General features: G+C 45.6%; 1 protein-coding gene across 2 annotated transcripts in view; it reads right to left on the bottom strand.

Annotated features, from left to right (window-relative positions):
- CHRNA7 (cholinergic receptor nicotinic alpha 7 subunit) overlaps positions 1–12,559 on the bottom strand; it is a 547,224-nt gene that overhangs the window by 163,373 nt on the left and 371,292 nt on the right. The window lies entirely within an intron of this gene.

A 12,559-nucleotide genomic window follows, 5' to 3' on the forward strand; every position in this document is an offset into this window, starting at 1 on the left:
GTGTCCAGTGTCCACAAGTGTCTGCAGAAATTCAAAATCTCCCTGAAATTCAAAATCTCCCTTATCCTGTAGTCACTTTTTTCACACCTGTGCCATTGAGCCTGTGACATAGCACTGTGATATTCAGTGGGCCTCACACAATCCAAGTGTCCATTGTCCACAAGTGTCTGCAGAAATTCAAAATCTTCCTTATCCTGTAGTCACTTTTTTCACACCTGTGCCATCGAGCCTGTGACATAGCACTGTGATATTCAGTTGGCCTCACACAATTCAAGTGTCCAGTGTCCACAAGTGTCTGCAGAAATTCAAAATCTCCCTTATCCTGTAGTCACTTTTTTCACACCTGTGCCATCGAGCCTGTGACATAGCGCTGTTATATTCAGTGGGCCTCACACAATCCAAGTGTCCAGTGTCCTCAAGTGTCTGCAGAAATTCAAAATCTCCCAGAAATTCAAAATCTCCCTTATCCTGTAGTCACTTTTTTCACACCTGTGCCATCGAGCCTGTGACATAGCACTGTGATATTCAGTGGGCCTCACACAATCCAAGTGTCCAGTGTCCACAAGTGTCTGCAGAAATTCAAAATCTCCCTTATCCTGTAGTCACTTTTTTCACACCTTTGCCATCGAGCCTGTGACATAGCGCTGTGATATTCAGTCGGCCTCACACAATCCAAGTGTCCAGTGTCCACAAATGTCTGCAGAAGTTCAAAATCTCCCTTATCCTGTAGTCACTTTTTTCACACCTGTGCCATCGAGCCTGTGACATGGCACTGTGATATTCAGTGGGCCTCACACAATCCAAGTGTCCAGTGTCTACAAGTGTCTGCAGAAATTCAAAATATCCCTTATCCTGTAGTCACTTTTTTCACACCTGCTGCATCGAGCCTGTGACATAGCACTGTGATATTCAGTGGGCCTCACACAATCCAAGTGTCCAGTGTCCACAAGTGTCTGCAGAAAATCTAAATCTCCCTTATCCTGTAGTCACTTTTTTCACACCTGTGCCATCGAGCCTGTGACATAGCGCTGTGATATTCAGTGGGCCTCACACAATCCAAGTGTCCAGTGTCCACAAGTGTCTGCAGAAATTCAAAATCTCCCTTATCCTGTAGTCACTTTTTTCACACCTGTGCCATCGAGCCTGTGACATAGCACTGTGATATTCAGTGGGCCTCACACAATCCAAGTGTCCAGTGTCCACAAGTGTCTGCAGAAATTCAAAATCTCCCTTATCCTGTAGTCACTTTTTTCACACCTGTGCCATCGAGCCTGTAACATAGCGCTGTGATATTCAGTGGGCCTCACACAATCCAAGTGTCCAGTGTCCACAAGTGTCTGCAGAAATTCAAAATCTCCCTTATCCTGTAGTCACTTTTTTCACACCTGTGCCATCGAGCCTTTGACATAGCACTGTGATATTCAGTGGGCCTCACACAATCCAAGTGTCCAGTGTCCACAAGTGTCTGCAGAAATTCAAAATCTCCCTTATCCTGTAGTTACTTTTTTCACACCTGTGCCATCGAGCCTGTGACATAGCGCTGTGATATTCAGTGGGCCTCACACAATCCAAGTGTCCAGTGCCACAAGTGTCTGCAGAAATTCAAAATCTCCCTTATCCTGTAGTCACTTTTTTCACACCTGCTGCATCGAGCCTGTGACATAGCACTGTGATATTCAGTGGGCCTCACACAATCCAAGTGTCCAGTGTCCACAAGTGTCTGCAGAAAATCTAAATCTCCCTTATCCTGTAGTCACTTTTTTCACACCTGTGCCATCGAGCCTGTGACATAGCGCTGTGATATTCAGTGGGCCTCACACAATCCAAGTGTCCAGTGTCCACAAGTGTCTGCAGAAATTTAAAATCTCCCTTATCCTGTAGTCACTTTTTTCACACCTGTGCCATCGAGCCTGTGACATAGCGCTGTGATATTCAGTGGGCCTCACACATTCCAAGTGTCCAGTGTCCACAAGTGTCTGCAGAAATTCAAAATCTCCCTGAAATTCAAAATCTCCCTTATCCTGTAGTCACTTTTTTCACACCTGTGCCATCGAGCCTGTGACATAGCACTGTGATAGTCAGTGGGCCTCACACAATCCAAGTGTCCAGTGTCCACAAGTGTCTGCAGAAATTCAAAATCTCCCTTATCCTGTAGTCACTTTTTTCACACCTGTGCCATCGAGCCTGTGACATAGCACTGTGATATTCAGTTGGCCTCACACAATCCAAGTGTCCAGTGTCCACAAGTGTCTGCAGAAATTCAAAATCTCCCTTATCCTGTAGTCACTTTTTTCACACCTGTGCCATCGAGCCTGTGACATAGCGCTGTGATATTCAGTGGGCCTCACACAATCCAAGTGTCCAGTGTCCTCAAGTGTCTGCAGAAATTCAAAATCTCCCAGAAATTCAAAATCTCCCTTATCCTGTAGTCACTTTTTTCACACCTGTGCCATCGAGCCTGTGACATAGCACTGTGATATTCAGTGGGCCTCACACAATCCAAGTGTCCAGTGTCCACAAGTGTCTGCAGAAATTCAAAATCTCCCTTATCCTGTAGTCACTTTTTTCACACCTTTGCCATCGAGCCTGTGACATAGCGCTGTGATATTCAGTCGGCCTCACACAATCCAATTGTCCAGTGTCCACAAATGTCTGCAGAAGTTCAAAATCTCCCTTATCCTGTAGTCACTTTTTTCACACCTGTGCCATCGAGCCTGTGACATAGCACTGTGATATTCAGTGGGCCTCACACAATCCAAGTGTCCAGTGTCCACAAGTGTCTGCAGAAATTCAAAATCTCCCTTATCCTGTAGTCACTTTTTTCACACCTGCTGCATCGAGCCTGTGACATAGCACTGTGATATTCAGTGGGCCTCACACAATCCAAGTGTCCAGTGTCCACAATTGTCTGCAGAAAATCTAAACATCCCTTATCCTGTAGTCACTTTTTTCACACCTGTGCCATCGAGCCTGTGACATAGCGCTGTGATATTCAGTGGGCCTCACACAATCCAAGTGTCCAGTGTCCACAAGTGTCTGCAGAAATTCAAAATCTCCCTTATCCTGTAGTCACTTTTTTCACACCTGTGCCATCGAGCCTGTGACATAGCACTGTGATATTCAGTGGGCCTCACACAATCCAAGTGTCCAGTGTCCACAAGTGTCTGCAGAAATTCAAAATCTCCCTTATCATGTAGTCACTTTTTTCACACCTGTGCCATCGAGCCTGTAACATAGCGCTGTGATATTCAGTGGGCCTCACACAATCCAAGTGTCCAGTGTCCACAAGTGTCTGCAGAAATTCAAAATCTCCCTTATCCTGTAGTCACTTTTTTCACACCTGTGCCATCGAGCCTGTGACATAGCACTGTGATATTCAGTGGGCCTCACACAATCCAAGTGTCCAGTGTCCACAAGTGTCTGCAGAAATTCAAAATCTCCCTTATCCTGTAGTTACTTTTTTCACACCTGTGCCATCGAGCCTGTGACATAGCGCTGTGATATTCAGTGGGCCTCACACAATCCAAGTGTCCAGTGCCACAAGTGTCTGCAGAAATTCAAAATCTCCCTTATCCTGTAGTCACATTTTTCACACCTGTGCCATCGAGCCTGTGACATAGCACTGTGATATTCAGTGGGCCTCACACAATCCAAGTGTCCATTGTCCACAAGTGTCTGCAGAAATTCAAAATCTCCCTTATCCTGTAGTCACTTTTTTCACACCTGTGCCATCGAGCCTGTGACATAGCACTGTGATATTCAGTTGGCCTCACACAATCCAAGTGTCCAGTGTCCACAAGTGTCTGCAGAAATTCAAAATCTCCCTTATCCTGTAGTCACTTTTTTCACACGTGTGCCATCGAGCCTGTGACATAGCGCTGTTATATTCAGTGGGCCTCACACAATCCAAGTGTCCAGTGTCCTCAAGTGTCTGCAGAAATTCAAAATCTCCCAGAAATTCAAAATCTCCCTTATCCTGTAGTCACTTTTTTCACACCTGTGCCATCGAGCCTGTGACATAGCACTGTGATATTCAGTGGGCCTCACACAATCCAAGTGTCCAGTGTCCACAAGTGTCTGCAGAAATTCAAAATCTCCCTTATCCTGTAGTCACTTTTTTCACACCTTTGCCATCGAGCCTGTGACATAGCGCTGTGATATTCAGTCGGCCTCACACAATCCAAGTGTCCAGTGTCCACAAATGTCTGCAGAAGTTCAAAATCTCCCTTATCCTGTAGTCACTTTTTTCACACCTGTGCCATCGAGCCTGTGACATGGCACTGTGATATTCAGTGGGCCTCACACAATCCAAGTGTCCAGTGTCCACAAGTGTCTGCAGAAATTCAAAATCTCCCTTATCCTGTAGTCACTTTTTTCACACCTGCTGCATCGAGCTTGTGACATAGCACTGTGATATTCAGTGGGCCTCACACAATCCAAGTGTCCAGTGTCCACAAGCGTCTGCAGAAAATCTAAATCTCCCTTATCCTGTAGTCACTTTTTTCACACCTGTACCATCGAGCCTGTGACATAGCGCTGTGATATTCAGTGGGCCTCACACAATCCAAGTGTCCAGTGTCCACAAGTGTCTGCAGAAATTCAAAATCTCCCTTATCCTGTAGTCACTTTTTTCACACCTGTGCCATCGAGCATGTGACATAGCACTGTGATATTCAGTGGGCCTCACACAATCCAAGTGTCCAGTGTCCACAAGTGTCTGCAGAAATTCAAAATCTCCCTTATCCTGTAGTCACTTTTTTCACACCTGTGCCATCGAGCCTGTAAAATAGCACTGTGATATTCAGTGGGCCTCACACAATCCAAGTGTCCAGTGTCCACAAGTGTCTGCAGAAATTCAAAATCTCCCTTATCCTGTAGTCACTTTTTTCACACCTGTGCCATCGAGCCTGTGACATAGCACTGTGATATTCAGTGGGCCTCACACAATCCAAGTGTCCAGTGTCCACAAGTGTCTGCAGAAAATCTAAATCTCCCTTATCCTGTAGTCACTTTTTTCACACCTGTGTCATCGAGCCTGTGACATAGCGCTGTGATATTCAGTGGGCCTCACACAATCCAAGTGTCCAGTGTCCACAAGTGTCTGCAGAAATTTAAAATCTCCCAGAAATTCAAAATCTCCCTTATCCTGTAGTCACTTTTTTCACACCTGCTGCATCGAGCCTGTGACATAGCGCTGTGATATTCAGTGGGCCTCACACAATCCAAGTGTCCAGTGTCCACAAGTGTCTGCAGAAATTCAAAATCTCCCTTATCCTGTAGTCACTTTTTTCACACCTGTGCCATCGAGCCTGTGACATAGCACTGTGATATTCAGTGGGCCTCACACAATCCAAGTGTCCAGTGTCCACAAGTGTCTGCAGAAAATCTAAATCTCACTTATCCTGTAGTCAATTTTTTCACACCTGTGCCATCGAGCCTGTGACATTGCGCTATGATATTCAGTGGGCCTCACACAATCCAAGTGTCCAGTGTCCACAAGTGTCTGCAGAAATTCAAAATCTCCCAGAAATTCAAAATCTCCCTTATCCTGTAGTCACTTTTTTCACACCTGCTGCATCGAGCCTGTGACATAGCACTGTGATATTCAGTGGGCCTCACACAATTCAATTGTCCAGTGTCCACAAGTGTCTGCAGAAATTCAAAATCTCCCTTATCCTGTAGTCACTTTTTTCACACCTGTGCCATCGAGCCTGTGACATAGCACTGTGATATTCAGTGGGCCTCACACAATCCAAGTGTCCAGTGTCCACAAGTGTCTGCAGAAATTCAAAATCTCCCTTATCCTGTAGTTACTTTTTTCACACCTGTGCCATCGAGCCTGTGACATAGCGCTGTGATATTCAGTGGGCCTCACACAATCCAAGTGTCCAGTGCCACAAGTGTCTGCAGAAATTCAAAATCTCCCTTATCCTGTAGTCACATTTTTCACACCTGTGCCATCGAGCCTGTGACATAGCACTGTGATATTCAGTGGGCCTCACACAATCCAAGTGTCCATTGTCCACAAGTGTCTGCAGAAATTCAAAATCTCCCTTATCCTGTAGTCACTTTTTTCACACCTGTGCCATCGAGCCTGTGACATAGCACTGTGATATTCAGTTGGCCTCACACAATCCAAGTGTCCAGTGTCCACAAGTGTCTGCAGAAATTCAAAATCTCCCTTATCCTGTAGTCACTTTTTTCACACGTGTGCCATCGAGCCTGTGACATAGCGCTGTTATATTCAGTGGGCCTCACACAATCCAAGTGTCCAGTGTCCTCAAGTGTCTGCAGAAATTCAAAATCTCCCAGAAATTCAAAATCTCCCTTATCCTGTAGTCACTTTTTTCACACCTGTGCCATCGAGCCTGTGACATAGCACTGTGATATTCAGTGGGCCTCACACAATCCAAGTGTCCAGTGTCCACAAGTGTCTGCAGAAATTCAAAATCTCCCTTATCCTGTAGTCACTTTTTTCACACCTTTGCCATCGAGCCTGTGACATAGCGCTGTGATATTCAGTCGGCCTCACACAATCCAAGTGTCCAGTGTCCACAAATGTCTGCAGAAGTTCAAAATCTCCCTTATCCTGTAGTCACTTTTTTCACACCTGTGCCATCGAGCCTGTGACATGGCACTGTGATATTCAGTGGGCCTCACACAATCCAAGTGTCCAGTGTCCACAAGTGTCTGCAGAAATTCAAAATCTCCCTTATCCTGTAGTCACTTTTTTCACACCTGCTGCATCGAGCTTGTGACATAGCACTGTGATATTCAGTGGGCCTCACACAATCCAAGTGTCCAGTGTCCACAAGCGTCTGCAGAAAATCTAAATCTCCCTTATCCTGTAGTCACTTTTTTCACACCTGTACCATCGAGCCTGTGACATAGCGCTGTGATATTCAGTGGGCCTCACACAATCCAAGTGTCCAGTGTCCACAAGTGTCTGCAGAAATTCAAAATCTCCCTTATCCTGTAGTCACTTTTTTCACACCTGTGCCATCGAGCATGTGACATAGCACTGTGATATTCAGTGGGCCTCACACAATCCAAGTGTCCAGTGTCCACAAGTGTCTGCAGAAATTCAAAATCTCCCTTATCCTGTAGTCACTTTTTTCACACCTGTGCCATCGAGCCTGTAAAATAGCACTGTGATATTCAGTGGGCCTCACACAATCCAAGTGTCCAGTGTCCACAAGTGTCTGCAGAAATTCAAAATCTCCCTTATCCTGTAGTCACTTTTTTCACACCTGTGCCATCGAGCCTGTGACATAGCACTGTGATATTCAGTGGGCCTCACACAATCCAAGTGTCCAGTGTCCACAAGTGTCTGCAGAAAATCTAAATCTCCCTTATCCTGTAGTCACTTTTTTCACACCTGTGTCATCGAGCCTGTGACATAGCGCTGTGATATTCAGTGGGCCTCACACAATCCAAGTGTCCAGTGTCCACAAGTGTCTGCAGAAATTTAAAATCTCCCAGAAATTCAAAATCTCCCTTATCCTGTAGTCACTTTTTTCACACCTGCTGCATCGAGCCTGTGACATAGCGCTGTGATATTCAGTGGGCCTCACACAATCCAAGTGTCCAGTGTCCACAAGTGTCTGCAGAAATTCAAAATCTCCCTTATCCTGTAGTCACTTTTTTCACACCTGTGCCATCGAGCCTGTGACATAGCACTGTGATATTCAGTGGGCCTCACACAATCCAAGTGTCCAGTGTCCACAAGTGTCTGCAGAAAATCTAAATCTCACTTATCCTGTAGTCAATTTTTTCACACCTGTGCCATCGAGCCTGTGACATTGCGCTATGATATTCAGTGGGCCTCACACAATCCAAGTGTCCAGTGTCCACAAGTGTCTGCAGAAATTCAAAATCTCCCAGAAATTCAAAATCTCCCTTATCCTGTAGTCACTTTTTTCACACCTGCTGCATCGAGCCTGTGACATAGCACTGTGATATTCAGTGGGCCTCACACAATTCAATTGTCCAGTGTCCACAAGTGTCTGCAGAAATTCAAAATCTCCCTTATCCTGTAGTCACTTTTTTCACACCTGTGCCATCGAGCCTGTGACATAGCACTGTGATATTCAGTGGGCCTCACACAATCCAAGTGTCCAGTGTCCACAAGTGTCTGCAGAAATTCAAAATCTCCCTTATCCTGTAGTTACTTTTTTCACACCTGTGCCATCGAGCCTGTGACATAGCGCTGTGATATTCAGTGGGCCTCACACAATCCAAGTGTCCAGTGTCCACAAGTGTCTGCAGAAATTCAAAATCTCCCAGAAATTCAAAATCTCCCTTATCCTGTAGTCACTTTTTTCACACCTGCTGCATCGAGCCAGTGACATAGCGCTGTGATATTCAGTGGGCCTCACACAATACAAGTGTCTAGTGTCCACAAGTGTCTGCAGAAAATCTAAATCTCCCTTATCCTGTAGTCACTTTTTTCACACCTGTGCCATCGAGCCTGTGACATAGCACTGTGATATTCAATGGGCCTCACACAATCCAAGTGTCCAGTGTCCACAAGTGTCTGCAGAAATTCAAAATCTCCCTTGTCCGGTAGTCACTTTTTTCACACCTGTGCCATCGAGCCTGTGACATAGCACTGTGATATTCAGTGGGCCTCACACAATCCAAGTGTCCAGTGTCCACAAGTGTCTGCAGAAATTCAAAATCTCCCTTATCCTGTAGTCACTTTTTTAACACCTGTGCCATCGAGCCTGTGACATAGCACTGTGATATTCAGTGGGCCTCACACAATCCAAGTGTCCAGTGTCCACAAGTGTCTGCAGAAATTCAAAATCTCCCTTATCCTGTTGTCACTTTTTTCACACCTGTGCCATCGAGCCTGTGATATAGCACTGTGATATTCAGTGGGCCTCACACAATCCATGTGTCCAGTGTCCACAAGTGTCTGCAGAAATTCAAAATCTACCTTATCCTGTAGTCACTTTTTTCACACCTGCTGCATCGAGCCTGTGACATAGCACTGTGATATTCAGAGGACCTCACACAATCCAAGTGTCCAGTGTCCACAAGTGTCTGCAGAAAATCTAAATCTCCCTTATCCTGTAGTCACTTTTTTCACACCTGTGCCATCGAGCCTGTGACATAGCGCTGTGATATTCAGTGGGCCTCACACAATCCAAGTGTCCAGTGTCCACAAGTGTCTGCAGAAATTCAAAATCTCCCTTATCCTGTAGTCACTTTTTTCACACCTGTGCCATCGAGCCTGTGACATTGCGCTGTGATATTCAGTGGGCCTCACACAATCCAAGTGTCCAGTGTCCACAAGTGTCTGCAGAAATTCAAAATCTCCCAGAAATTCAAAATCTTCCTTATCCTGTAGTCACTTTTTTCACACCTGCTGCATCGAGCCTGTGACATAGCGCTGTGATATTCAGTGGGCCTCACACAATTCAATTGTCCAGTGTCCACAAGTGTCTGCAGAAATTCAAAATCTCCCTTATCCTGTAGTCACTTTTTTCACACCTGTGCCATCGAGCCTGTGACATAGCACTGTGATATTCAGTGGGCCTCACACAATCCAAGTGTCCAGTGTCCACAAGTGTCTGCAGAAATTCAAAATCTCCCTTATCCTGCAGTTACTTTTTTCACACCTGTGCCATCGAGCCTGTGACATAGCGCTGTGATATTCAGTGGGCCTCACACAATCCAAGTGTCCAGTGTCCACAAGTGTCTGCAGAAATTCAAAATCTCCCTTATCCTATAGTCACTTTTTTCACACCTGCTGCATCGAGCCTGTGACATAGCACTGTGATATTCAGTCGGCCTCACACAATCCAAGTGTCCAGTGTCCACAAGTGTCTGCAAAAAATCTAAATCTCCCTTATCCTGTAGTCACTTTTTTCACACCTGTGCCATCGAGCCTGTGACATAGCGCTGTGATATTCAGTGGGCCTCACACAATTCAAGTGTCCAGTGTCCACAAGTGTCTGCAGAAATTCAAAATCTCCCAGAAATTCAAAATCTCCCTTATCATGTAGTCACTTTTTTCACACCTGCTGCATCGAGCCAGTGACATATCGCTGTGATATTCAGTGGGCCTCACACAATCCAAGTGTCCAGTGTCCACAAGTGTCTGCAGAAAATCTAAATCTCCCTTATCCTGTAGTCACTTTTTTCACACCTGTGCCATCGAGCCTGTGACATAGCACTGTGATATTCAATGGGCCTCACACAATCCAAGTGTCCAGTGTCCACAAATGTCTGCAGAAATTCACAATCTCCCTTGTCCTGTAGTCACTTTTTTCACACCTGTGCCATCGAGCATGTGACATAGCACTGTGATATTCAGTGGGCCTCACACAATCCAAGTGTCCAGTGTCCACAAGTGTCTGCAGAAATTCAAAATCTCCCTTATCCTGTAGTCACTTTTTTCACACCTGTGCCATCGAGCCTGTGACATAGCGCTGTGATATTCAGTGGGCCTCACACAATCCAAGTGTCCAGTGTCCACAAGTGTCTGCAGAAATTCAAAATCTCCCTTATCCTGTAGTCACTTTTTTCACACCTGTGCCATCGAGCCTGTGACATAGCACTGTGATATTCAGTGGGCCTCACACAATCCAAGTGTCCAGTGTCCACAAGTGTCTGCAGAAATTCAAAATCTCCCGTATCCTGTAGTCACTTTTTTCACACCTGTGCCATCGAGCCTGTGACATAGCGTTGTGATATTCAGTGGGCCTCACACAATCCAAGTGTCCAGTGTCCACAAGTGTCTGCAGAAATTCAAAATCTCCCTTATCCTGTAGTCACTTTTTTCACACCTGTGCCATCGAGCCTGTGACATAGCACTGTGATATTCAGTGGGCCTCACACAATCCAAGTGTCCAGTGTCCACAAGTGTCTGCAGAAATTCAAAATCTCCCTTATCCTGTAGTTACTTTTTTCACACCTGTGCCATCGAGCCTGTGACATAGCGCTGTGATATTCAGTGGGCCTCACACAATCCAAGTGTCCAGTGTCCACAAGTGTCTGCAGAAATTCAAAATCTCCCTTATCCTGTAGTCACTTTTTTCACACCTGCTGCATCGAGCCTGTGACATAGCACTGTGATATTCAGTGGGCCTCACACAATCCAAGTGTCCAGTGTCCACAAGTGTCTGCAGAAAATCTAAATCTCCCTTATCCTGTAGTCACTTTTTTCACACCTGTGCCATCGAGCCTGTGACATAGCGCTGTGATATTCAGTGGGCCTCACACAATCCAAGTGTCCAGTGTCCACAAGTGTCTGCAGAATTTCAAAATCTCCCAGAAATTCAAAATCTCCCTTAACCTGTAGTCACTTTTTTCACACCTGCTGCATCGAGCCTGTGATATAGCGCTGTGATATTCAGTGGGCCTCAAACAATCCAAGTGTCCAGTGTCCACAAGTGTCTGCAGAAATTCAAAATCTCCCTTATCCTGTAGTCACTTTTTTCACACCTGTGCCATCGAGCCTGTGACATAGCACTGTGATATTCAGTGGGCCTCACACAATCCAAGTGTCCAGTGTCCACAAGTGTCTGCAGAAATTCAAAATCTCCCTTATCCTGTAGTTACTTTTTTCACACCTGTGTCATCGAGCCTGTGACATAGCGCTGTGATATTCAGTGGGCCTCACACAATCCAATTGTCCATTGTCCACAAGTGTCTGCAGAAATTCAAAATCTCCCTTATCCTGTAGTCACTTTTTTCACACCTGCTGCATCGAGCCTGTGACATAGCACTGTGATATTCAGTGGGCCTCACACAATCCAAGTGTCCAGTGTCCACAAGTGTCTGCAGAAAATCTAAATCTCCCTTATCCTGTAGTCACTTTTTTCACACCTGTGCCATCGATCCTGTGACATAGAGCTGTGATATTCAGTGGGCCTCACACAATTCAAGTGTCCAGTGTCCACAAGTGTCTGCAGAAATTCAAAATCTCCCAGAAATTCAAAATCTCCCTTATCCTGTAGTCTCTTTTTTCACACCTGCTGCAACGAGCCTGTGACATAGCACTGTGATATTCAGTGGGCCTCACACAATCCAAGTGTCCAGTGTCCACAAGTGTCTGCAGAAAATCTAAATCTCCCTTATCCTGTAGTCACTTTTTTCACACCTGTGCCATCGAGCCTGTGACATAGCACTGTGATATTCAATGGGCCTCACACAATCCAAGTGTCCAATGTCCACAAGTGTCTGCAGAAATTCAAAATCTCCCTTGTCCTGTAGTCACTTTTTTCACACCTGTGCCATCGAGCCTGTGACATAGCACTGTGATATTCAGTGGGCCTCACACAATCCAAGTGTCCAGTGTCCACAAGTGTCTGCAGAAATTCAAAATCTCCCTTATCCTGTAGTCACTTTTTTCACACCTGTGCCATCGAGCCTGTGACATAGCGCTGTGATATTCAGTTGGCCTCACACAATCCAAGTGTCCAGTGTCCACAAGTGTCTGCAGAAATTCAAAATCTCCCTTATCCTGTTGTCACTTTTTTCACACCTGTGCCATCGAGCCTTTGATATAGCACTGTGATATTCAGTGGGCCTCACACAATCCAAGTGT

Source organism: Dendrobates tinctorius, unplaced genomic scaffold (genome assembly GCF_039654945.1).
Source record: "Dendrobates tinctorius isolate UK_male_01 unplaced genomic scaffold, ASM3965494v1 ptg000097l, whole genome shotgun sequence".
In the NCBI taxonomy this organism is placed as follows: domain Eukaryota; kingdom Metazoa; phylum Chordata; class Amphibia; order Anura; family Dendrobatidae; genus Dendrobates; species Dendrobates tinctorius.